The 27,858-nt window shown below is 37.2% G+C and overlaps 1 long non-coding RNA gene across 1 annotated transcript in view; it reads left to right on the forward strand.

The window, feature by feature from the left end:
* Positions 1–27,858, forward strand: part of LOC106629306 (uncharacterized) — a 280,698-nt gene that overhangs the window by 226,759 nt on the left and 26,081 nt on the right. The window contains exons 12-15 of the long non-coding RNA XR_012580525.1: positions 1,807–1,864; positions 5,626–5,753; positions 6,727–6,784; positions 7,934–8,019. This is a non-coding gene — a long non-coding RNA (uncharacterized LOC106629306). The remainder of the gene's footprint in view (positions 1–1,806; positions 1,865–5,625; positions 5,754–6,726; positions 6,785–7,933; positions 8,020–27,858) is intronic.

The raw sequence follows: 27,858 nt of genomic DNA on the forward strand, positions 1-27,858 counted from the left end.
AAAACAGGGAGTGGAGAGCTCTGTTTCTCAATTCACAAGGTAAAAAAGTTTTCCCAGCAATTTTAATGTATTTTGAGATATATTTTGTTAGTTTGTGCTTTATCTAACATCTAACTACTAGAGACAACCAACCATATTCCCCTTTATTAAAACCACCACAAAATATTATTTTTGACATCAAGATTCTAAAACCAAGGAAGGATTACTTTTTAAAAGTTTTAGAGATCAATAAAGAACTTACTGAGTTGTGAGAGCAGAGAAACAGAAATATTCACCAAGATTAATTACTATTCTTTCTCTCTAGTAGATGATTAGAGATCAGAGCAGGTAAAGACTACCGTTGAAAATCCCAGTACAGACTAGCAGTGATAGCTAAAGACAGATGAACACAGTAGCATATCAAATTTTGAAACTGGAGCATCACAGCAGGTTTTTGTCTTCAGCAAGCTTGACAATTTATTTCAGACCCTTGCTTGCAAAGTTAAGATGTCAGAAAAGAAATCCAGTTTGGGGAAGCTTGTCAATGGGAGAGAAGGTTTTTTCTCTCTCCAAAGATATGCCTGCAGATCTTTCAAGGTCTTGAGGGCTACTTTTTCTTCCTACAAATCTTCAGAAGTCAACACTGAGTGAAGAGAGACCAATACTTTTCATTTGCAGCTCTCCTGACACATCATTTGTTGCTATACCATGCCATCCTTCTAAATTGCATTCTGTAACTCACTATGGTTTGACTGTGACATGAGATCACAGAAAACAGAAGCATCCATGAGGGATCAAGATGAACTATGAGGTGAAGAGTAAGACTTGAAAATGAATGTCTCCTCTGAACTTTACTTCTTTGTTATGTTTTATTCCTCTCCATTAATGTCCTCTGCCTTCAAGAGAAATATGTACCATCTGCTTTTTTTGAGTCCCTATCATACTGCAATAATTCCTTGATTTATTGCATGATTCACAGTGTCCTTTCAGTTTGGAGCACATATAAAACCTTTAGAAGGAGAGGATTTGGAGATTATCTAGAAAGCTATTTTAGTGTCTTTAAGATACTTGTCTAAAGCTTTGAAAGAGACTCACATTAATGCCAGTTTAAGAGAGAAATTTTAGAGATTCACTCCTTGGAACAATAAAAATACCATGTGTCTTAGGAAACTCTCCTATCACTTGAACATGTTTGTTATACATGAATGTAGGGCATGTAAATTCTCTGTACTGGAATCATACATTTCATTGCTTTTCTCAAGCAGATACAGTACTGAGCTAAGCAGTCTGAGTCTTAAAGGAGCAACAAATCATTGAGTAGCCTGTGTGTTTTGTGAATTTATTTTTTGTGTTACGTCAGCGTTTCAGTCTTTCACTTTTCAGTACTACACTAATTTTTAAGAACTAAATGCAAGCTACAGACCTGACCTCTGTGGAGCTAAGGGAGCTAATTCACAGCAGAATTTGGATGTAATAATGGTTGTATTCCAAATAAACAGTTTTGGAAATATGCTATCTGTGTTTCATATGCACCACAGGACTTGTTTGGCTTGAGGAATCCATAACTTCCTACAATTTGCAAGATATGCAGTTTCCTGAATACATGGGAAACTACTTGTTTAATTCCAATACTTCAGGCAACTACTTGTTTAATTCCAAATATGAACATTAGATTGGGTATTTTCAAAGTCATTTTCTCCCCATCATGTGCCACTACTTCTACCTGCCAACATTTTATCAACACGTTTTCAATAGGAAATTCATTTCATACTTGCTGCTGGAATTTATTCTAACAGCTGAATGGCCTGAACATGTTCAACATTATAGGTCAGAAGGTGCCACGGTGTAGAGCTGAGATAAGGGAAAAAAGAAGACCTCCAAGAAAGTAAGTTTTGACTTGTTTCTTCTGGTATGTAACAGCCAGCATTTTTTCCCTATCACTGTTTCCCAAGTGTTATAATTGGAAATGTAACATTTAGCTTGATAAGGGTCTTTCTTATTTCAGTCAGAGACTCCTATTTCTGTTTAAGAGCATACTGCTAATGTATTTAATTGGGGAAATAGGAATAGTTTGCATTCTGCAAAGTACAGAATTGCTACAAATTATTCTGGATTTTAAGCCTGTTAAGAACTGTGCTTATATAGAGGCCATACTTGCAAAGCATATTTATGTTGTTGGAATGTACAGTCAAGAAGGTAATCTTGCAATACTCACTTGGTGGAAAGTCTTACTGAAATCAGTAGAAATATTTCTAAAATATTGATGTTTTTTACAATTGCCTATTACAAAAAAAAAAAAAAAAAAAAAAAAAAAAAAAAAAAAACCCAAACCAAAACAACCTTAAAAAAGCCCACATAAACAAAAGCATGAATAAAAACCTGGAACTTGTTGAAATTTAATAGTATTTAGAATAAGTCTATACATGCCTGTAATTACATTGATTATACAGTGGAAAGCTAAGGATGCAGTAAAGTGAGGCAAAGCTATGACTTAATAGGAAGGTAAATTGTATTATTACTCTTTGCAGAGCATCATATTTCTTAGAATAATTAATGGAATCCCTTCTGGTTATCAAAATTTTTTTTGGAATACAGAGTTTTGAATGGGCTAAAATATTTGATAATGATGCTCCCAGTTTTCTATATCACTTATGAAATCTTCCTAGGTCATCATTTATCAGATGATACCGGCTCTTTCAGTATTTATTTTAACTACAGTCTATTTATTTAAAATAACATATCATTTAGCACTTGAAAAGAAGAGTTTGTTCAGTACAGCAATTACTTTTAAACTTGAAGATAAATGAAATAAACACAATGCTAAGGTTCTATTATCATTGTCAAAATAATGCATTTTCCATATTTGTTGAGTAAAGATGGGAAGAGTTCACTTAGTTGGGCAAATAGCTTTGAGCTATACTGAAAGTTTCTATTGAACCAATTGAACTTTATTTACAATAGAAAAATTTGATAGCCAGCATAAAATAATATCAACTTTTAAAATTGAAAGAAAAAAACGTCAAAATTTGAATGTATTTTGCAATTTTGGTTCTCTCTTTTTTACTGATTTCTATTTAGATGAAAAAATAGTTTGATTATTGTGTACCACCATTTTTTATTTCTCTTCCTCCTTTGACTTCACAATTCCATGTTTATGAGAATAAAAGCACTTCAAGAAGGATGTCTGCTAGTTTACTTTTAAATTTCCTGTGATTTGAAATAAATATTTGACAAATTTATCACTAAAAATAATCTAGATAAGAGTTTACAGATAGTAGGAAAGGAATGTTAAGTTTTATTGGCTATCTGAAGAACTCCAGAAGCCTCTATTTTTCAGAAAATGCAATTTTTCAGTATTTATGAGGTAGCACTGGTTTGGAATTACAATTAATAGAAATTTTTCACTTTTTTTTTTTTTTATTTAGACTTTTATTTGAGGGAAATTTTGGAAAGAATTATTTTTCTGATGAACCAGAAGCTCAAAAGTTTTTTGTTCAGTTCACAAAGCAGGGAGGGAAGGTAGTTTCACATCATGCAGGACAGAATTTAACCAGAATCTGCCACAGAGGGGATTTTCTGCACCGCTGCCTGCAGGTTCAGTAAAATAAGCAGGTGAGGTTTCCTGCAGTGACAAGGAAGGGAGATGTAGGTGAAATAAGGAAAGTTTCAGGATCTGGTGGGTAGTAGATAATCAGTGGCACTGCTGTCTAAAGATAGAGGTGTTGACTATGACCAGGGAGCTACCATGTCTCTCCAATGCCATAGAAAATCCAAGAAAGGATTATTATTATTAATGGCAGTATTGGCTTGCTATGGAATCTAGACTTTCTAAATAAGCTCCTTTTGCTCACAGCCCAAATTCCATTGTGGATATGGTCCAGTTTTAAGTATTCAAGAAACAAGAAGCTTCACTAAGGTTTTTGAGGGGCCTACTGCCATTAGACTCTCCCTGCTGAATGTCTGTTGCTAGGGGCCAAGTTTGCAAGAGGAGATTGTCCTCTGCAGCTAGCTTAAAAGCAGAGGTAATATGTCCCCAAGGCAAGGTGGTTTAGGAAGAAAGGCATCAGCTAATTAAACTTAATTGGGTTAGCCAGGGTAGTCTGATTAGCATAATTAATTTAGGCCTCGGAGTGGGCTTGAGGGGTGTGTGTTTTTGTGAGGGATCCTTTGAGGGAAGTGTTTGGGACTCCAAAGTGGAAAGAGTAGTTAAATCTCTAGGTCAAGGGAGAGACGCTCTAGATGAGTGGGAAAGACAACGTACAGAAATGCAGAGGATTTAGCCTACCTAAAGGCTATGTACTCTTTTGAAACTGGCAGTGGTTAAGGAATAAACCAGAGGGGCTAGTTAGAGGATTTTAATCCACCTGGAAAGCATGGGGAAGGAGCCTAGCCAGCCTGTTCCACTTGTGCCTGACAATACTGTGATAAAAGTAAAAATGTGGTGTCTAGGGAATAGTGGATAGGATTAAAACCAGGCTGTATAGCAAAGAAGTAGAATCCTTCAGTTAGGGGAAGTTAAAATTATTTCACCTTCACCTTAAAATTATTTCACCACTGATTTGGGATCTTTCTCTACTGCAGAAAATGAATTAAATACTGGTTTAAACTGTATTCAAGAGCTTTGTGTACTGTGGTCTTAGTCATGAAAAGAATCCCTAAGAAATAAAAACTTGCAAACATAAATTATTTTAATGAAATGACAGAGTAAAACAAAAATTATGATCACTTAATAATACTACTTCTTTTGCAAAGAAAGTGGATTTTAAAATACGTATATCCTATCTTTGATTGCAGCACTACTTTAATGGAGTAGATGGCGTAGTGCTTTATTCCTATACTGAGTTATATATTATGTCAGTTTCATTTGGTTTAAATTGTCTGTTCTCTGAACTGCCTTCACATTTCAGAGCTTAAGTTTTCTGACTATTTTTATTTTTATTTTTATTTTTATTTTTATTTTTATTTTTATTTTTATTTTTATTTTTATTTTTATTTTTGCTAAGCATTTAATTTTCAACTTCTCTGTGGGTGATGCAGTGGTCAAATGAGCCTTTGTCATGCTCTGTTTTAAACCAATGCACATCCTGGCTGCCAGGCAGACAATCTCTTACTTTTCAGCTCAGAAAATGAGGCACCTCTATTGTTAAACTTACCCTAGAGCTGGTTGGTATGAAGCATAGCTGGGAATTCCAGAGGGGAAAAGATTGTACTGCTGGCCAGCAGTACTTTGCCCAGGTACTCCTGTGAGCTCCTTTTATTACTTGCCGATCTACAATTTAAATCATCATAGCTTCAACTCCAAGATGAAAGTGACAAATGGGAATTTTACATGAAAAACCTTATAGTAATTCTGTATACATATTTGTGGCTATAGACTACTCTTAAAAGACCAATCTGAGAACTTTTCATTATTTATATGAAGGATTAGTAATAAATAACCAAGCATATTTGGCATGTAATTTTGTAAGGATTCTCCTGAGACCTTGAGAATTTTGACTAAATATGATGTAATGTTGTCTGCAATAAAGAAATGTAGTGATTAAATATTGGGAAAGAAATATGTGATTTGTCCAAATAAATTATGCAAATTGAAATATTGCTTTTTGTAACTAATGTTTGAATCGCTTTTTATTTAATTTCTTTCAGAAATTTTTAAGCTGATTTTTCATTCCATCCAAACCATCACATATTCCTTGAAAAGAAGCTTTGTATCCTAAATAAAGATATTGATATTTTAGTTGAGGATTTGGAGGAGAACCTCAGTATGTGTGAAGGTAATTATAAATTAAGATAGTTGTACTCTAAGATCATGATATGTGATAGCCTTTGGAAAACTTGGTTCCATTCTCACTTGAAATAGTATGAGAGCAATTTTACAGGGAAAGTTCTTTTTTAGTGCTAGCTGGACCTGGATGACAGAATAAAGCATGAAAATTAGAATCAAAGAAAGCTGATGTACCAGAACCAAGACAAATAAATAAATCCCCAAGTTTTCCTTTTCTAATCTTTAAAAGGTTTATGTTTAGGTCAATTCTTGCCCAGTTCTGCTTCAGAGCCATTCAGATGAGATTTTATTAAAGGAAGAAAGGAGAAATGCTTCTAAATTGCTTTCAGAAAGGTTAGCCACTCAGCATGAATAAACTAGAGTTTGCTACACCAGAGATATATATGACATGTTGAAAAATGTTTTAATGAAGTAGCAAAGGTCTGCTAGAGACTGAGTTAAAAAAGAAAAATATAGCAGTCTAGTACACTTTGAAAAGACAGAAGAATTCTTTTCTTCTTTCTCTTAGAGAAGAATTGAAACCATAGTATTTCATGTCTTTGTTTTAAACTGTGTGGAAACTCTGTATTGTTTAAAATACGTACTCCAAATTTCAGGTTTGGCACCTGCATTATTTGAGGTATAATTGCATTTACGCTATGTAATTAGAATATAAATTTGTGTTTCTGAGGCAGGATAGTGGTGTGGGGTTTTTTTCCTGGGAGGTAGTGTTATGCAGTCTGGTTTGTGTTCAGAAAATTTGCCATGACAGTGCTTCATAATAGAACCAATTATCAGGAATGCTGTTACACATCGCCTTCCAGACCCCAATTTAAACAGAAGCAAGTGACAATTCCTTCTGTGAAACTGTCACCATAAATCAGCCATATGTGAAGACCTACATGCTTATGGAGGATAAAACAAGAAATATGAGTTTAAAAAAAATAATTATTTGTTTTTAATGTGTTCTGATTAACTTTCAGACTAAGGGGAAGAAGCACATATCAACTGCCAAAACTTCTTTCCACGTATCTTTAGCAGGTATCAGAACGCTATATTTTTTCACATTTCATCTTAAAGAGGAAAAGATCCCACTTCCAATGCTTCAAAATAGATGTTTTCTACTTTGCAGCACAACAGGGGACACTGCAACTGATCCTGCTCTTTGATATTCTTGTCCTGCGTGCAATGACATACCTGATTGTTGGTCTTTTTAATGGACATTCTCAGTTAAAATGCACAAAACTGAAGAAATAGCCACTATTTTTGATATGTAATTAATATATATATATTTTTTTTCCCTGAGGCTTCACTTTGTTAAAATGATCCAAATAGCCCAGTTCATCCTCAGACACACTTGGGAACTTTTAGATGTAATGCTTAAAACAGCCTATTATTTATGTAATGTTTAGCAAATACAATGCCCTTTGTCATTGAACTGTCCATCTCTGAACACAAAAATCCAAACAATCTGAACACTGGCTTAGATGTCAAATTTAGGTTTTCCATACATTGATTGTAAGCATTTCCAAAGTATACAGTGACACACTGTGCATACACACATACAGAAACTTCAGACAATATTCTCTTTCCATTTGCCTGGTTTTTTTTTATTTTAGATGTGTTTCTTTAAAAGTGTGATTATGTAGGTGTCTTTATACTCTATTATAATTACATGCCACTTGAAGTTTTCCTTGAAAGGAAATCTAAGCAATAAGTAGTTAAGAATAGCAAACTTCTAGAAAAACACCTAGGAAACTTGGGTAACAAAAAGAAACTTGAATAATTTAAGACAGTTTTACTACATAATATTTCAAAATGTACTATATTAAAATATATAAAATTGTATTAAATTAAAAAAATATTTAAAGTAAAAACCTTAATGAATATTCTGTTATGTTTCTATTTTGCCTTGACTGGCTTGCCTGCTGGAACCAGATGGGAATGGCATGTTTGATAGTGCCTTGCCCACAAACTTTCTAGATTTTCTTAGCCAAATCTGTAATTAAAATAATAGCTCTCTAAAGAGAACATGAAATTTTAAATAAACTAGAGTTACTAATAGAAATTCCAAAACTGTTTGTTTTCTCTCACTGTTTTCTGTATGATCAGACATAGGTCAGAATTACCTTGGAAGTTCTGTGAAAGAATGGGGACATCTCAGCCTTCATCTCTCTGCTTTCATTTCAGGGAATTCAGTGAAAGGAGTAAATCTTGGCTTTCTGACTCCTAACCTGTTTTCATCCAGACATCCATACCCTGCTGCTGCAGAACTGGCAAGTATCACTCAGGATCACACAATGCTCACCTTAACATTCATTACCATGCTTGTAAGGTTTTCCTGCAATTTATTTGACAGCAAAGGAGCCATGAGATCAGCTGTAACTGAAAGTGTGAAAAGTAAGGAAAAGAAACTGTTTTAACACTTTATTTTCCACTATTATGAGCCAGTTTTGCAGCAAAGAACTTTGTTTTGCTAGTGAATTCCTTTTTTCCATTTATCCAATAAAATGAGATTATGAGACTGAATCTTAGGCAACAAAAATAACAAATTCTTTGGTTTCTCAGAAGAAAAAATAACTATAAAAATTCATTTTGGGTCTACCTTAAAGGCAGGGAAAAAAAAGAAGTGTTTATTGGTTCTTTTACTCTAAATCTACCTTTTGTGTAGATGGTGGGGGTGGTAAATTCAGTTCAAATGTTTGCTGCAGATATTATGATGGTAGAAACAGAGTTCATTTGTTTTCTTGGCACTGGTAAATTAAAGCTTTATTTTTTATGTGTTTTAAATCTGAAATGTGTAATAAATATTGACTAGGTCTAGCTTTCCTAAATGTTAAGCATTGCATGCAGTTGTTTAAGGCAGAGAAATATGCCAAGAAACTCTGCTGCATTCTGCCTCAGGGAATGTGCTGGTGTGTGTAGTTTATGTCTCAGTTTGTGCAAATCCATAGTTTTCCATCTATACAAAACCAGTAATTTCACTTTTTTTTTCCTTTCAACTACTTGAAAGAGGGATTGCTGCTGTCTAAAACTGCTATGGTGAAGAAATATTTCAGTATTTTAAAATAACATTTGCAAGCCATAAAAGGGACAGCCTGAGATATAATTATCACATCTAATCTCTCAAGATTCCTGGAAGGTCAGATTCACACATTATTGATTTGATTGATTCTTTTTCTGAAGTTGACAATTCTACTTTCAATAAGCTCACTCTTTTTGTGGTTTTGCATTGTCATTCTGAGAAATATTGAGAATGAAGACATTATTGTCCATTTCCTTGCTGAGGAGAGAATAAAAGAGAGAGAGTGAATAAAATTTGGAAGACATTTCAGTTTTCTAGAAATAAATTTTCTTTTCCATGTGGCTGTGTACTGCTTCCCACTTAACTTTCACTCTGTTGTACCTTGGATGTGCTTTCATTTTAGAAACGGTATAGGTATATAATAATTTTTAAAATATTTAAAAATATTTGAATAGTAAAGTGCTTATACAATAAAGGAATTGTCTAAAGCCCATTAAAACAAGAGGGAAACTTTTCAAAGTCTGCTATTTGGCCTTCTAGTCAGGTCCTGATTTTTTACCTTCTTCCTTTTTTAAAGAACAATACTCAATTCAGAAGCTAGTCTGGGGATAATAATATAATGATTTAAAAATGTCAGGAATTTCAGAGTCTAAAGGTATGAGTTCTGGCTTTGAAATCATCACAGATTCAAATGAATAGTGCCAGGCTTTCTTACTGTCTATGAAATAAATTAATAAAAAATGTGTTTCACTTTCTTGCCAACCCCTCATGACAATGACCATTCTCCCTCCCATACATCTGACTGTTTTGCATTTTTTGTTTTTAAAATTAATCTTACTGATGAACCAAACATTGCATTTGAAGTTAGAAAACCATTAGAACACAATTGTATAATATTGTATCATAGTTTGGGAATGAGCAAAACATTCAGTATTAGTGAGGATTGTTCAAAGACTCTGATAGAGCAGAAGCTGATATGGTGATCCTTGTCGGGCATTGGAAAGAACGTGCTTTTCTTCTCCTCCAGCCCGAGGTTCACTCAGGTCACCATGGGCATGTTGTGAGCTGAATTCCTTCAATGCCTTGCCTTAGTGAGAGCATTTCTTTTCACAGGAGCTGCTGGGCTTTATCCAGCTGTGATACTAGTTCTCTGATCCACACCTGTTCCTGACACCTTTGTTGTTCTGCTTGGTCTCTGAATGGCCTCTTGACTATTCTTCATTTTTATTACTATTTGAACCATTGTTTCTCCTTTTATGCCTTCGAAATTCTGTGTTAGGGATAAAATCTGTTCTCAGTGTGGCATAAAGCCATTGCCCTTGCTGCCCTGAAGAGCAATGGATAACACCTAGGTATTTCACTTGTTAGCTGTTAACCCAGAGTCAAAAGGGAGTAGACAAAGGCACCTTAGCTGGACACTGAAAGGATGTTTGGCCAAAATGGCTTCTGTGCTTGCCCTGTGCTTGAGCTTCCATGCGCCTCCACTCCGGCCACCGTCAAACTCTATCACTGGGTCAGTTAGCCTTGCCATCAACCACCAAGCTGTTTCTGTGTGACATGAGCTACCTTTAAACTTTATCTTTGAACTGGGCCAAGAAGGAGGGAGGTTTGTAACATGAAGCTCCTTTCCCTCAGTACTCTCAGAATTTATTTAGTGGTGATTTCAGCCATAGAGTCTTCTGTGAAGGAATTTTCTGCTTTCTCTCACCCTTTTGCTGGCACTCCTCCAAAGTGTTTGATTAGGGGTTATGTCTGCAGTCAGCGCCTAGCAGAATGAAATACTACTTTTCAGGGTGTTTCTCAAGTCCTCTCTTTATCATTTTGTATTGTATACTATTCTTTCTTCGGGAATACTTAAAACTGGCAAGTAGTTTGCCTGCAGGTTTGCAGGATTTTATTCTGCTATATTATTTTCATTTCTCAGCCTTAATTATAATTCTAACAAGTCTGTATGTGAAGATAATCACATAGCAATCATATACATTTATAAGGAGGATAAAAACTGTTGATTGAACCTTTCTATTATATTTTTATTTGTGTTTTGGTTGTTAGGCAAGTGGGCATTTTATACATGGATGCTTTTGTTCAAAGCTTTTTTTGTCTGGTGAGTGAAAGAAGCAGGTAATATCTTGAAAACTCAGTTTTCTTTTCCCCATAGTTTTTCTGCCTACACAACAAAAGCTGCTGGGGCGTTGTGCTGAGGAGACCATGCCAACTTCTTTTGTATCAGCATGAACCCCTCTGATCAAATCAAAACTCCCAGTGTTATCAGACTTGTTTGAGCAGCCCCATATTGCATTTTCCAGGCAAGCTTCCTTCAAAAACTCATAAAAATAGAAATTCATAAGAAAAAGAACATTACATGAATGATGCTGAACTGGAAGGAATCGCTTGGCCAGCAGTCCAAACATTGGAATGGGTATTTTTATAATATCTTATATGAAACTCATCAATTTACATTGAGTGTGGCTCCAAAACTGCAACTACAGCAAAGACAAGGAAGGCAACACATTGCAGTAATGCATTTAAGAACTCACTGTCAGCTTCTCAGCTAGACTGCAGATCCTGTTGTGTGGATTGCCCATTTGGAGATATGGCTCTACTTAATAATTATATTTGATGGCAAATTTGAGAATAAATCTCTAAAAGATGTTTGGTTATAGGTGTGATTTTTTTTTCCCATGCCAGCAAGTGTACTCTATTTCAAACTGATACAGCAGATTATGGTCATTTATGTAGCATCATTCTTAGAAAAAGCCTATGTGATGTGGAATAATTCAGAGTGACAAATATCGAAATGCAGATAGAGTCTTAGAATATTATAGAGAAATGTGTGTTGAATTATACTGCTGCAAAAAAAAAGCATAATAATATATGCTGTTTGTAGGAGTGTCTTTCTCTAAACATAGATAACTCTCTAATTTTAACCCTTCAAAAATATAATAAACAATATCATTTTATTATTTTATTATAATGACACTTTTCTTTTGATCTAAAGACTAAACAGAAAAAAAAATAGTCAATAAATGTAGAAGAATAATGTTATGCACACAGGATATCTGAGACCAATAACAACATATTATGCTAGTGTTGGGGTGCAAAATTGATGAGTAATTTTGGGAAAAACGGGACAAAAAGAAATGAAAGAATAATTTAAATATTTAAAATTTTATTTTGAAGTTATAAACGTAATAGATTTAACTTTCAAATAAAGTGACCAGCCTGAAAATTTGTTGTAAATAACCATATGAAGAGTTTTCTGATGGTAATGCCACAGTAAATATAGGCCAACAATCTAGTATATTTCCAAAAACCAGATCTGAAAATAATGATGATCATTTAAAGTAGGAGGGGATGCCTTTTTGAAACATGTTTTGACTGAGTCTAACAGCTGGACTTAGCAGAAAGGGACCAGCTGAAGAAAGTACATGAACTAAGACCATCAGAGCTACTCTGCACATGGTGATCAGGAATAAATAAAAACACTCAAAAATTTAAATCTGTGGTTCTTTGAAGCATTCATGACACTAAGATGTGAATATCTGCCTGAGCAGCAATGAGCATCTGTGGTAGTGTGTTGTTAAGTTTCTTGTGTTATTCCCCCAATTTATGTATTGTTCTCCCCTATTATGTGTAAAACGGTTTCGTTCCCCCAGTTTTTCCCGCCACTGCTAGCCTGTCAGCTAAGTTGCTATAGCAACTGCTATTCATAGTTGCCGATATGTAATTGCTCCTCCCCTTGGTTTCCCTTATAAGTGAAAGTTGTTTCCTCCCTGTCCAGTCAATCACTCCCTTCCTCCTCCCAGGTTTCGAGAACCTTCTCCTCTCTAGAGATGGTGGTTGGCTGGGGTCCCAGGACACCTCCTTTACCTTTTGATTATTGGTCTCCATGGAGTGTCAGTTCTGTGAAGTTCATCCCCTCACCTTTCCTGATTGGCTCTGTCTGTACCCACCCCCTTGCTTTATAATCCTGTTTTCACCCCCTATGAAAAAACTTTTTCCCGGATGGTTTCCCGGTGTTTGGATGCGGCATCACCGTCAATAAACCGATGTTTAACCCCCAGGAAATGGTCAGTTCCGTTCCTCTCCTATACCAGCGAGGTACGCCAGTCCGCAGCCAGCACAGCCCGAGGCCATCAGACGCCGAAAGGGGCTGGCCAGGAATTGCAGAGGGGCGTCGGCCTTTCGCCCTCAGCTAGTCGGATTCTAAACTTCGGGCCACATACGTTCCCCTCTGCAGATGGCGCCCACGCGGGGGCTTTACCGTACCCCGCGGACTGGACTTTAAATCTACTAGCCGTCAGACTTCCTCCGGTGTCAGTGGACTAATCCGCCTGAACTTTTCGTTTGCAACGTTCTTTGATTAGGTGAACCCCGGACTCGGTTCCTCCCCTGCCTTTTTAATTTTCCCTGGGAGCTCTACGAGGGGGACTGCCGTCTGCCGCTTTTCGGGCTCGCGGTGTCCCGGCACGGTGACGCCGGGCCCAGCAGCGGGGCTCTCGGCGCGGCGCTGACTGGTTGCGGCGGGCTCATTCAGCGCGGGGCGGCTTTTCCGCGCGGTTTGCCGTGGTGGGGTCGCTACACCCCCCACGATCATGGGTGTGGGTCAGAGCAAAACCCAAAAAGGAGTTTTTTTTGTAGTTAAGGGTTTGTTACTTGGAAGAGGTTTTACTGCCCCCAAGAAAGAGTTGATAGTGTTGATTAGATGGGTATTTTCACATTTCCCTGAAGTTTCCCCAGAAGTTGCGAAAGAGCCGCGCTTTTGGGCAGCCATTGTGGCCAAATTAGACCAACAGGTTAACGCTGGGGAACCCCGGTTGTCTAACGTGGCATACTGGGCAAGCAAAGTATTAACTTCGCTGCGCCCAGCCGGGAGTTCAAGAAAGGATCTTTCTTCTTCGAGTTTGTTCCCTAGTTCTCCCAGTTCCCGCATCCTTACCCCCCAGCCCTCTCCCTCTTCACACAGGCAGGAGCCCTCGAAAGGGATTTTAAAGGCCAAAAAAAAAAAGGGAAACCATTCTGCCCCTGCTCCCTCTCGACCTGCTCAGCCTCCCCGTCCGAGGAGCCCTGCCCAAGTTCCTCCATCCTCCCCTTCTACCCCAGTTCCCAAGTCCCCAGTTTCAACCCCTAAGTTTGTTCCGCTTAGTAATGAAATTCCACAAAGTAGCCCCTTTACTGTCCAAGATGGCGGGGACCACGCGGTCTCTGCCGCTAGAGCTCCTTCTTCTTCCGCTAACCCGTTCCTCCCAAGCACCAACCCCTTCCTTCACCCTGCCCACACCCCTTGCTCAGTTACTCCTCTCTCATACCCTCCCTCCGTCCCGCTCACTCCTCAGCACTCCGCCCCACCTTCAGCTCCTCCTCAAACCCCTCCCCCGGTTCAGCCCCCCACTCCCTTCCCCCCCGCGCCGTTTTCGTTTTTCCCTCCGCCTCCGAACGCCGTCCGGGGGGCGGAGAAGGGTACTTTGCCACGCCCACTCCCTTGCCTTACGTCAGCGCCAAACCCTGCCTCAACCTCCTCCAGTTTCGGTTCCCACGCCACCCCCCCCAGCTCTCATGCTTTGTGTTCAGAGGAGAGGGGGGGGGAAGCCGGAAACAGGAGCAAGCTCCCCTATTAGAAGCCGCTCCGGTAACATACCATCTAGGGGAAAGGGGGAATGCACAGGTCCGAATAAACGAACTGTGCAAAGCTCAGAAAGACTACTCCCGGGAGTCAGAATACTTCCGGAGTTTGCTACACAATACCCTTTCGCAGGGAGACCTGGTACCGACTGAGTTAAGGTCCCTCTTCTCTAGCCTGCTCAGACCCATGGAATTTAGAGTCTGGGTGAGGGAATGGAGGAGGGAAATAGTGGAAGTACTCCCAAGTTTTTGGGGGAATCTTACACTGTCCCATGACGCAGATGGTCAGTTAATTACCCAAGAACATCTTTTGGGTGAAGGACAGTGGGCTGAAGGGGCAAATCAAGCTAAAGCCTTATTCCCATCCCAGCTAGTAGAGATGGCCCGAGCAGCTGAGCGGGCCTTCTTTAAGTTAGAGGTAGTTACCTCCCAATGGGAAGATGCTGAGGTTTTGCAAGGAGCGCAAGAGCCATACATGGAATTTATCAAACGCCTCTACAAATATGTAGAAGCGCAAGCGCTCGGAGAGGATGACAGGGAAAAAATGCTTGAGCAGATGGCTTATAGCAATGCCAACGCTGACTGCCGCAAGGCTATAAAAACTCTCCCTCGAAGTCCTAAGCCCACAGTAGAAGCCATGATAGATGTCGTAGTGCGTCAAGTCTCCCTGGCCCCAAGGCCTAAGAGAACATCTGTGCATTTTGCTGAATGCCCCGAGCAAGACTTCATAGAGGCTGAAGCTTCCCCCGTGGCCGGTCCTTCTACTTCTGAGTCCGGCAGGAGGACATCAGCAACCCATCCCTGCCGTCTCTGTGGCAAGGTGGGGCATTGGACGCCTCAGTGTCCCATGCGCCAAGACTACATGGAATGGAGGCGGAAGCAAGATAGGAAGAAGACAGAGGAAAAAGACCACCCAAATGAGTCAGGCCCCTCATCCCGAAGCAGAGGATGCAGAAGGAAGCTGAGTCACAGGTTCAGGCGTGCTCGCGGCGACGGAGAAAACCCTCCCAAACACCATCAATTTCCTCAGATGTTTACTTCCTCCCCAATGCTGAGACTGCTGCTCCTACCCCTCTCGTCACTGAACTACCTCTGGTTTATTAATCCCAACCTCCCTCCCCCATTTCTTCTTCTTCTCCCGAACTGGATTTATTATTTGGGGCAGAACCATCTGTTTAAGTATTTTGTGTTTAACTGTTCACCTTTTGTCTTTTAGTACATTTCCCCAACTCACTTTTGATTTTCATCCTCCTAATTTGCAAGCTAGTCCGGAGAAAACTGACTGCGCCGAGTGCCACTGTCCCTTGCAATGTTCAGAAGACAAAGACACTCGTCATGACCAGCTGCGAGTTCCTGCATTCTAAGCTTAATTTGGACTTTTCTCTTCGTTTTAATTTTCATTTGGTAAAAAACGGGGAGATGTGGTAGTGTGTTGTTAAGTTTCTTGTGTTATTCCTTCAATTTATGTATTGTTCTCCCCTATTATGTGTAAAATGGTTTCGTTCCCCCAGTTTTTCCCGCCACTGCTAGCCTGTCAGCTAAGTTGCTATAGCAACTGCTATTCATAGTTGCCGATATGTAATTGCTCCTCCCCTTGGTTTCCCTTATAAGTGAAAGTTGTTTCCTCCCTGTCCAGTCAATCACTCCCTTCCTCCTCCCAGGTTTCGAGAACCTTCTCCTCTCTAGAGATGGTGGTTGGCTGGGGTCCCAGGACACCTCCTTTACCTTTTGATTATTGGTCTCCATGGAGTGTCAGTTCTGTGAAGTTCATCCCCTCACCTTTCCTGATTGGCTCTGTCTGTACCCACCCCCTTGCTTTATAATCCTGTTTTCACCCCCTATGAAAAAACTTTTTCCCGGATGGTTTCCCGGTGTTTGGATGCGGCATCACCGTCAATAAACCGATGTTTAACCCCCAGGAAATGATCAGTTCCGTTCCTCTCCTATACCAGCGAGGTACGCCAGTCCGCAGCCAGCACAGCCCGAGGCCATCAGACGCCGAAAGGGGCTGGCCAGGAATTGCAGAGGGGCGTCGGCCTTTCGCCCTCAGCTAGTCAGATTCTAAACTTCGGGCCACATACGTTCCCCTCCGCAAGCATCCTTATGTGGGTCCAGTCCTTTGGGTGGGAGATCTACTAAAGGAAATGGGAAATCCGAGGAAGTCTTACTTGTAAACAACCTGTATGGATGCTGGGGTTAGAAGGTGTGCACCCCTGCCAAGATGAAATATAGACACACTTAGAGCTCATTTAGATACTGGAATCATCTATTGTGCTTTGAATGTATTCCCTTAATGCTAAATCATGAGCCAATTGAGAAATCATCTTTGAGTTAGAAGGTTAGATTTCAAATGAAGAGATGTCTTTTCATGTCCTGGAACCACTCTCTGGTGGCTTCTGGTAAGTTTTCAGGTAAATTTTCTTATTTTTCTTATTTTTGTTTTCTGTGTGTTAAATAGAAGCAATAATTACCTCCTGAACTGCAAAGCTGTTTAAAAGTTTCAAGACACACAGTTCTGGGTGAAGGAAAAAAAAAAACCCTTGAATGAATAAAAATGTGTTCAGAAAGGGAATCATGATAAGATTTCAGAAAAAAAATGAAAAGAGGTGAGGAGAAATTAATGTTTTTATGTAGTAATAAAACCCCTTATATTTGCCCCTGAAATATTTTTAGTGTGTGTCTTTCCGGAAATTCCAGGAAATTCTGAAGGCCTTAAAAGGTATCTATGTATATTTAAATTAGGAAGAAAAAAAAAGGGGAAATGATTAATTTTCAGAGTGAGAAGGATTTACATTTTCTATTTTTAGATCAATGTATCTCTTAAATCTAAATGGAAACATGATAGGAATCAGACTGGAACACTAGGGTTTCACCATACTTATGCATGTTTAATGCACATGTATGCTACCATGGAGAGCTCCTTGAGAAGCAAATTTTCCTTTCTGTCACACCTTCTTTCTGTTAGTTTTTGTGTCCCATCTTTTATCACCAGAAGAGACAGCCAAATAAAATGTGTACTGCCAAAGAGGTTGTACTGAGTGATTTATACATGAGAATCTCATGAGCAGGAGGAAGCTGGGCTCGATTTCACAGCTTTCTAGATATCTTTTCTGAGCTTCTGAGTATTTCCAATTTCTATAGAAGTTGAAGGGAGCAGAGCATGTTGTCAGCATGAGATAATTGAGACACAGATTTGTGAGACAGTCAGGAAAAAAGCAGCTCATGCTGTAAAGTTCTTAAGTGTTTTAATGAAGACAGATATTTAAAAGTATTGATTAATGAGAAACTAATAATTGCTCTAAGGAAAAGCATTAAATATTTAGCACCACCAAGAGATGAGCTCAGATCATACTCAATATATTTAGTGTAAACAAAACAATCACATTTTAAAAGTAAATATAAACATTCTCTCGGGCAAAGCTGTAAAAGTAACTGAATGAATGCAACATGAGAAATAGATAATTAATTTTTTGAATCGTATTTTGTGACATTTCAGACCCATATTCCTTTAGAAGGAGCATAAATATTCCTGTAAGAAACTACAGCATTGCAGTTACAAAATTTGGCATCTTATACCTTTTGAATTTTTTTCCTGATAGAGCTTCAAAAAATATAGGAAGAGAAATCACTGAAATGCTTTTCTTTAAATAACTCTGATATTTCCTAGAACTCAATATAAAATACTTTTCTTCAGCTGGAAATTCAGATAATTAAAGGTATGCTTTGGTTCTTACACTAATAAAAAAATAATTTTGCCATGGAAAATTCCAGAATACCTAAATGTAGAAATATCAAAGTTTAGAGAACAATAAAATTTTTCTTTTTGTGGAAATAAAAGATAAATTACAAAAGCCTTTTTTTTCTGTTCTTGAACAAAGCTTTGCTATCAATCCTTTTCCAGCTTTTTGTGGTTTTGTTTGTTTGTTTTTGATATGGGTTTAGTAAAGTGTAGAAACAGGAGCTGTGCTTCCATTTAAATGATCAAACTTTCAGCAAAAAGATAAAACTTTTGATTTTACTGCAAAACTTTTGCTTTTCTTGGACATTCTACAAATAGAGAAGGAAACCTAGTCCATTCATTATGACATGAGATTGTGATAGATATATCAATGAAATCTACTGAAAAAATACATGTTTATGTACATAGTGTTGCGGACTCTATCATGAAACTGAAGAAGATCCACTATGGAGTTCCAAGTCATGGATACATTTAATCAACAAATCATAAACTTTGTTTCAAAAGTACATATATGGGTTTATAAAATGTACTCAAATATACAATATAAACATTAAGGTTAAAAAGAATGAAGCACTACAAATACATTGTCAAATCCAGTGCAGAATTTAAATCTGATATTCAACATGATTAATTATTATGAATATTTTAAAAGGAAAATAATAATGAAAATATTTATAAAAAAGTTACTTAAAGATAACTTTGTCAGTCTCAAGATGGTATCTGTAAGTAAATACACACATCAGCACTCTGCAAAAGCTGAGAAGAGGAGAAATAAAAATAAACCAAAATTATGTTCACTGTGAGTGAAAAGTAGGAACCAGATTGTGAGCTAACACTAGAGACCTATATAAAAAGGCTTAAATATCCTGAATTTATCTCCAGCTATCATAAATTAGACTATGCCAGAGCTGTACCAAGAGGAAGAAAAATACATTTCCTACACCCTGCCTTTCATTCTGAGGATTCTGCAGTCTGAGTACCAGATAAGCAATGTAAGTCTATTAAACCTGAATGCTCAGTCCTCTAGTTGTGCTCAGTATTTTTTTTTAATATCTGAATTATAAATAGAGTGATTTGCTGTCCTTGATGGAAGAAATGTGTAATAAAGTGTTGAAGTGAGCAAGAAGAAGTTTGCATGAGCAGCAGGAGAAAAGCTGCTGAGATGACAAGTAGCTCTTCCATACACATTTGCATTAGGCACAGTACTACTTTGCCCACTGGTATATGGTATTAAAACAAGAAGCTGTAGAAGGGAGTGTTGGGCATAAATCCAAACAAACTGACATATCTGTATTACCCATATTGTCTGATAAAGAGTGGAAAAAGAAGATATGGCCATAAATCACCTCTGAGTCAGAACAAAATATATAATTTAATGTGTGTGTGAACTAAAAATAGTGTACACTGACACCATGACATGCTGCAGTGCATGAAATGAACAAATGTAGACTCCAGCCTTGTGGATAAAAAACTAATCATATGGAGAGAAAATAAAATAAATAAGATCTATAACTAATTGCAAAACAAGGAATGATATTTCTAGTTTAGTTATCTGAATGCACAGGAATGCAAAACTGCTTATTGACAGGTGTGGAGCAATATATTTCTTGTTGTGCTTCAATTCATTACAGAGGCCTTTTGACTATTTAATCTCTAAATATTTTTCTGCATCTCTTGAAGTCTCTGTACTAGCCATTATGCATTTTGCATAAATTAAGAAGGCATGAGCATTCCCTGGCTGTAATGAATGTTATTGGACAAAGCAGATGGCCCAGTAAAGGGCCTGTGTGATGAGATCCTCCTAAAGAGATAATTATTACAGAGTTTTAAAGCTATCTTAATATTGTGATTAAATTTGTGAATGGGCTACTTTTCTAACAAATTTTAATGAAAATAATTGTATAGTAGTATCTCTTTAAACTTTTTTCCAGAATGTGTAAGGAAAGCTCCATATGAAACAAAAACTTGTTTGTCATAATATTTGAAATGGGTAGGATCACTTGCTGGGTAATGGGTAAAACCAGTAGTGTTTTCCTTCTTGGCTGAGAATTAGTTGACTGAAGATGAACTTATAATTGTTGCATGCATGGATGCTATAGAAAAGACTTCCTTATTCCTATTACACTATTTCCCCCTTCTTTTATAAAAATTGCTGTTAAAAACTAGAGAGAAAAATCCTGAGAAAATAAGACGGAGTTTGGCAAACAAGCCTGGTATTCAAGATCAGTCTATCTTCTCGTGGAAAGTATTTTGTAAGTCTTGATGGTTAGGAACTGCCTTCTCATCCCAAACTCATACACAGCACCCCTGCTAACATGCAAAATTCATCTACATTTGATGTATTTGAACTGAAAGACAGTAGCAACCCTTTTGTGGTGACTGTTCCTTGTACTAGCTATGCAATTTGACTTTGCTGGGGTAGGGAACAGAAGAAAAAAACACTCACACCTTGAGCCATGATCTCAGCTGGAAAGCAGGCACCAACAGCTGTGAAACTACTGTGAGATGTCCCTCTTGTCAGAGCAATGCCTGACTGAAAGAAAGCTTCTTGACTTTATGTCAGTGCAATATTGAAGCCTAAGCTTCCAGCTGCTTGCTCTGAATGGAGCTGTGCAGAGTTTTCTATAAGCAGACTTCCTTGCTTAGCTTTAAAATTATCTCCTTCTGTAATAAAGACGCCTGAAAATGTGAGTATTTTCTTCCAACAAAAGCTATGAAAGGGCTAAATGAAACTGTTCATCATTACCGTAGAATTAAGCAGAGGAATAACTCTCCAGTTTAGCACCAGTCTCAGCTTTAAGGTGCTGCCCAACAGCTGTAAAGAGCATGACAACTACCTGAGGCTATCAGGAGAGATGGATACCTCTTTACATGACCTCCTTAACTGCTCCTCTACAGTGAAAAACATATTAATTTAATGTTTTCATGGCATGTCTCAGTGGTTTGGGTTGTCAGGAAGGCAAAGTGGGCAATTAGACCATGAGAGTAATTAGTTATAAACTTAACTGCATGGTGATATTATACAGATACATATAAATTGTTAGGGTTTTCTGTAACCCAGAAGAGCTTTTAGTTTACTCAGGCCAGAAAGAATTATTTTTTATCTTGTTTATATCAATAGAACATTCAGGCAAAAGTAACAATAAAATTTTTAATAGTTGCTTTAATTCACTTTAACAGAAACATTCAACACTTTAAAATTCATGTTTTTCCAAAACAGCTCTGAGGATTTTCTAATTGTGACTTGCGAGGTAGAAAATGGTGATTGATTTTTGAAGTTGCCATTTTTCCTTTGGAATATTCACAACTAACTTTTGTATGCATGTGACTGGTTGTGGGCCTGCTCACATGTACATATATTCCCTTACTTTCTGAATTATGAAATAAGGGAGAATAAGAAAAAAAAATGATCTGAAAATACAGAACACAGAAATTCAAAACCAAATAAGTAATCCAAACATTTTCTAAAAAATGTTTTCTATATTTTTCATTATCTGAACTTAGATATTGAGCCCAGTTGTACCCAAGGTGTTTCTAGGATAATTCCACAGACCCTGGTGTTCTTCTGTCTATGTACTAATGAAAATGAGTCAAATTTTGTCTAGACTTTTTCTCTGAAATTATTGTTTCTAGAACAAAAATTGTGTGACATTTGTTACTGCTCAGAAATTACTGTGGAGTGGCTACTGGGCATATTCTTCATTATTCGTTTGTATTTGTCTTCCACATTTTCTTGCATTCAGCATGTTTGGGCTTTTTTTATTTTCTTTGCTACTTGTGAAAATTTAATTGAATATATTACACAGTATGTGACGATTTATTAATCCCATGTCCTGTTGTTATAGGAAATGAGCAATCTCCAATGTCACCTTTAGCATATTCATGTGGGTCAATCGAGGTCAGAATTTATACAAACAGCTACTGTCCGGAAGTAAATTTTGTGTATACTAACGAATGTAATGCAGTCTGAATACTGATAACCCTGGAACACAACTAAGTGTGTTCTCCTCTGTAGTTCCATTCTTTTGTGTTAATACCATTATCAGCTTGTTTTATGGAGGAATTGAAGTTGAAAAAACCAAGAATGCATTAGCTTACTTTACTGTCTGGACATATGGTGAGCCATGGGATCATTAACAATAACACATTAGCCCCAATAATGTTTTCTGAAAGCTCACAGGGATTTAATCTGTTGTTGCATATTAAAGGTATGCATATTGTTTCCTGTCACCTTGCAGATCATACTGAATCTACAAAAATAGCACCCAAGTTTTATTCATCTGGAAACTTACATGCAACAGCTGCACACAACAAGCAGATCTTTTCTGTCAAAATGTTCTTGATTTATCCATTAAAAATATCCTCCCTTCCATAAGGTAACAGCCATTCGTTCACTCTGAAACTAGAGAATCTGACTGTGTTCTGATCTGGCTGTAGGGTGTTTCCATCAAGAGGTTTATTTATATGGATAGATATCCTGGAGGAATATTAGGTTATATTGATGCTATCCCAAATAAATGATATCAGGATTGACTGAGAGGTTTAAAAATATATGCTACTCTAACCATTAGACCAAAAGATGACTTTGTTTCTCTGACTTAACTGGTGTTGCTAATGAGTTAACTCAGCTCCCTGGCACAGTTTGGGCATGGTAGAACAGGCTGGGTAAGTTCCTGTAAAGGTATTATAGGTTGTTAATGAAGAGTTTGAATATTTTTCTGCTGCTTTGGGTTCTGCAGTGCTAACACACTCTAGGTATAATGGCTCAAACTCCCTAAAAATGGGTTGCTAAATCTAAGGAAAAAGTATGGGAAGTAGTTAAACAAGAATGGAATTTATATGAAAAATTATTGTGGAAATGAGAGAAAGATTCAGCACTGGGGAAAGATTAAAAAGTGTCTGAGAGTGACTGCTCCTGCTATAGTATATTCTTTCCTGGGGCTGGGCCCTAAATCTCTTCCTATATCTGGGTTGGTTGTCAAGTTATGTTTATCAACACCTAGGTAATGTAGAGGCATACAAGGTTTCACACACCTTGTCTTTCTGACAGATAGCAGGAGACATTCTCTGTTTTGGCTATTCATTCCTCCTCACATCCCTCTCCTTCCCCTTCCTGTTGTTTTTTCTTAAACCAAGATCATGGCTTTTACTTGGTATGCAATGCTTTTATAACATATACACACAAACATACACACAATTACATTTCTATATGTTATTTACATAACATAAAATTACGTAAATAGCATATAGAAATGGAATTATAACATATAAATACTGTATATATTTATATGTATTCACTGTGGTAATAAGTAGCAATGCTTGGACAATTGAACAGGTGGCAGATTATAACTGATGAGTGGGATGACGGCAATGCATCAGAGGCTTCTTAAATCAGCTTCAGCACCAAGAAAAGGTGAATGGAACTGCAGTCTGATTCTGAGTATGTCATCATGAACTGATCCACAGAGCTAGCTTAGCACCACACATGCAGCAGATGAGGTCAGGTGAAAGGAAGTTATTTTTTATAGAATATAAAATTCTTGAACATCTGTCAGTTTAACACACAATAAAATATAATTCACTCAAGGCATTTATTTAAAGTGCAATTTTTGTTTGTCACTAAATGTATTATTTTCTTTAGTACCTTTAGTTTCTTCCATAGCGACTTTAACTGGCCTGCATGGTCATAAGGTATGAACTAGAGAGTGTTATGTGAGGTACAGATTCTTCTGGTTAATGAAGCATTTCAGATTGTTTTAATGAAATCTTCTCTTAATGAATTATTTACCCAAAACTAAGGCTTGATACCTGGTACCTTTCATGATAGCTAGTATCCCCTTTGAAAAAGTATTTTAAAAAATTCTTTCATCTAAGTTGAAAGTTATTATGCTGAAGTAATGGAAGCTAGTTGGATTTAAATAATATAATGAAACATTTTTATTTGAAGTTGAATGTGCAATTTAATCATATTTTTCTTTCCATTTAGAATTAACCAGACAAGCTGAAATTAGTATATATGCACTAGTATCAGTGACATCTAAAAACCTACATAAATGGGTGTTGACTGTGAAGATCAAAATAGTTATTAGGCAGGACAGCACTTCCCAGTGATTCATTGCACTTCGGAAAGGTGTGGACAGCTTTCCATTAATTTTAATGGAACCTGAACCAGGCCCTTGTAGAATTTATAAAACAGCCTAGTATTCATAATTTCCTAATTCCTGAGAAACCTGTGTTCACCAGCTATTTCACTGGTAACTTGAAAGCACTGAAGTGCCTTCCCACTGCTTGTAAATTAAGAATGACCCAGTCTTGAGGAAGGTTTTGATAATAAAGAGAGGAACAATCACATAATGATATTTAAAAATTTCAGTCCATCCACAGAAGTAGTTGGTACAAAACTACCTATATTTTGCATAGTATCTCTTTAATTAGGTAGGAGCTGGCTTCCTAATCCCTGCTTTAGCCTGAGAGGCTTTTCTTCACCATTCTGTAAGAGTGAGAGCCACACTGTTTACCTGAATATATGACAGGGAGAGTCTCATTTCTGATGCCTAAATCACTGAGCACTAACCTTCTACTACCTTCACATGGCTTCATGTCCTTTCAGCTTATGTTTTCTTTTCCATTATGTGGTCTGGAGTAAAGGAAGCTGAGGGAAGACCTTATTTCTCTTTATAACTACCTGAAAGGATGTTGTGGTGGCGTGGTCTCAGTCTCTCCTCCCAAGCAGCAAGAAATGGGACAAGAGGAAATGGCCTCAAGCAGTGCCAGAGGACATTTAGATTGAATTAAGAAAAATTGGTTTAGATTGGATATTAAGAAAAATTTCTTTATGAAAAGAGTTGTCAAGCATTGGACCAGGCTGTCCAAAGAAGTGATGGAATCACCATGCCTGGTGGTGTCTAAAAGATATGTAGGTGGGGAACTTATGGACACAATTCAGTGGCAGACTTGTCAGTGCTGAGAAAATGATTGCATGATCTAAAAGGTCTTTTCCAACATAAACAGTTCTACGATTCTATGATTGCTGTGCCTGAACTAGAGGTCTACATCCTCTAGTAGAGGTCATGGAGGGACTTCTATTCACTACAATACAAAATGAGCACCATCCTTAGGAATTCATTTACCTGAACAAGTGTAGGGAGAAATTGCCAAGATAAATGCTTATTAGCTTGCAGGATTTCTTGTATCTTGCTTGGTGTTCTCTCTTATTGATTTGAATAGCATGCCTTTTCACATGATATATGTTGTCTCTGGGTAGTTGTTGCTTTTCTCTCTCACATCTCACATCTACTCTAGGAAGCCTAGTCTGACAATTTGGTGCCATATATCTGACCACTAGGTGCTGTCTTGACTAAGGTTAAACTTTCAGTCTGGCTTTAGCTGGTTTTAAAGCACTTCTCCTTTTAGTGACTATCACTTCCACTGTTTTGCTGCTCCTGGAGGTTGATATAAATATTGAATTAACCTCTTTTAACATCTGTTTCTTGTGCCAATACATATGAATAAAAATACACTGTCTGCCACAGGGTTTCTTTTTGCCCTTTCATCTTCTTTTTCACTATCAAATACTGCCTGTCACCATCTTAGGTTAGGCATGCTTGCAGCTATTTTGCATTTATGTAATGAAAAATAAATATGTAGGCCATTGTAAACTGTTCCGTATTTTTCTCTTAAATCTAGATCTAATGAACTAAACTTTGATGATCATATCAGTTGCATTAGTTTTACCCAATTTTTTCAAGCCCAGCTTCAATTTCAAAGTTCATAGTGTAAGAAGGAAATTACCTTGGGGAAAGTTTCTTCCAGTTTGTGAGATAATAGCTGTTCAGTAATTATTACAACTCCTTAACCTGTTTTGAAATCATTTGGTCTCTTACTGCTCACTTGGTGAAAGTGGCTATAAAGTCTTTCCAGTAACAATATTTTGAGGTAATAATTTTCACGGGTTCAAGAGACGATTGTGTTAAAGCTTTCATAACAATTAGTGTCACATCCCAAGCTTGTGCATATACATGTATTGGGATTTTGGCATTGTTAATGGCTGTATTTCTTCAATGATAGCCATAATTATTGGGTACGAACTAAATTTGCTAGAGGAGGAAAGTTGAAACTACAGCTAAATGAGTTCTATTAAGCCTAAGCAGAACAACATGAAAGAATTCTACAATGCAATTAAGAATTACAATTGCTTGACTGGTTCTAGGTATTTGTTTCTTTTCCAGGCAGAAGCATGTAGAACTTTTGTATTTCCAAAGAAAATGTCACCCACAATTTTACTTTTAATATCAGGATTTTTTTACCCAAATATGCATTATAAATTGAACTTTTCCATAAGCCTCACATTTTGTAAAGTTTTCAATTTTTTTTTCCAAGATATTTCTGAATCCATGTGGTACAGAAATGCTTTGTAAAAGATGAGAAGGAGTAAAGTTCTTCTAGTTGAAACATAGTAAAATTTATCAAATGTTTTCTTGTAGTTCCATAGGAAAAAAACTAAATTCTTTCATGGTGGAAGAGTATCTGAAATAGACTTTATTATGTTTGTTTTATTTTTTACATAGCTTTCTCTTTTGTGATACAAGCAATGTTCTCCATCATTGCTTGAGTAGAATAATGGCAGATTATAATGTAGAATGGAAAAAGACTATATGAAATATGTGATATTATATTAGATGTGCTTCAACGTGTCCATCATAGTGTTTTAGCCTTTTCAAATGTTAAGAGTTGGTATCCACAAGTACATTAATCACTGCAGCTCTTTATTTCATTTTCTGAAAGACAGATGAATGAATTCTTAGAGCATAGTGAACAAAAGTAAGCCAAAATATTTACTCAGATAGTTACTGAAGTTATTTTTTTGTCCTTATTGACTGGCCATGTACTCAGTAGAATTGCCACAGCCTGTAACTTCTGAAGGTATTTACTACTACATTTAACTGTAAGTAGTTATATACTGCAAATGTGTAAATAAGCATTTTGCAGAAATACAGTGAAGTCAGCTTCCACTGGAATTTTGGCATGCTCACAAGACCCCATGTTTCTTCTGGTTACACAATACTTGTAATTATCCACTTAATTACAGCTTTTAAGACCTTGAAATTTTGTGGTGAAATGGAATACTATAACCCAGCTGAGTGCCAGTAGATCAGGCTTACAGGGGGCATGAATGCTTTGATTACTTTCCTGCTGTGAAGGTTCTTAGGTTTGAAAGTTTCTGGAATGACTTTGTAATTTTATCAGGTATTCTTTGAAGCTCTTCACTATAGCTCACTGCCTATTGCTTGCACAAATCTGCAGTCTAATGTGCAATAAGCTCGTCAGATAACGACTGACAGATGCATATTATATTCCTTCCTACTCTGCAGTTTAGTGATATATGTGCTTTACATGGTATAAACAGCTGTAACTTTGTTGCAGCACAGACAATTTCATAGGATCACACAATTACTGAATGATTTGGAAAGGACATTAAATAGTTGTAGTAGTTCCAAGCTCTATCCAGGGGATATCACTGATGAGTGGAAGAAAGCAGAAGTCATACCCACTTACAAGAAGAGTACTGAGGAGTATACAGGCCCATTAGTAGTACCTAAGTTCCTGGAAAAATAATAGTGAGTCCTCTTGGAAACTGTTGAAAAACAAACAAAGCAGATGACTGGGGAAAACCAGGATGGATTTACCAAGCGCAAATGAAAAAAAAGATAAAATCTGTTTGAAGAAGAG

This window comes from Zonotrichia albicollis, chromosome 5 (genome assembly GCF_047830755.1).
Source record: "Zonotrichia albicollis isolate bZonAlb1 chromosome 5, bZonAlb1.hap1, whole genome shotgun sequence".
NCBI lineage: Eukaryota > Metazoa > Chordata > Aves > Passeriformes > Passerellidae > Zonotrichia > Zonotrichia albicollis.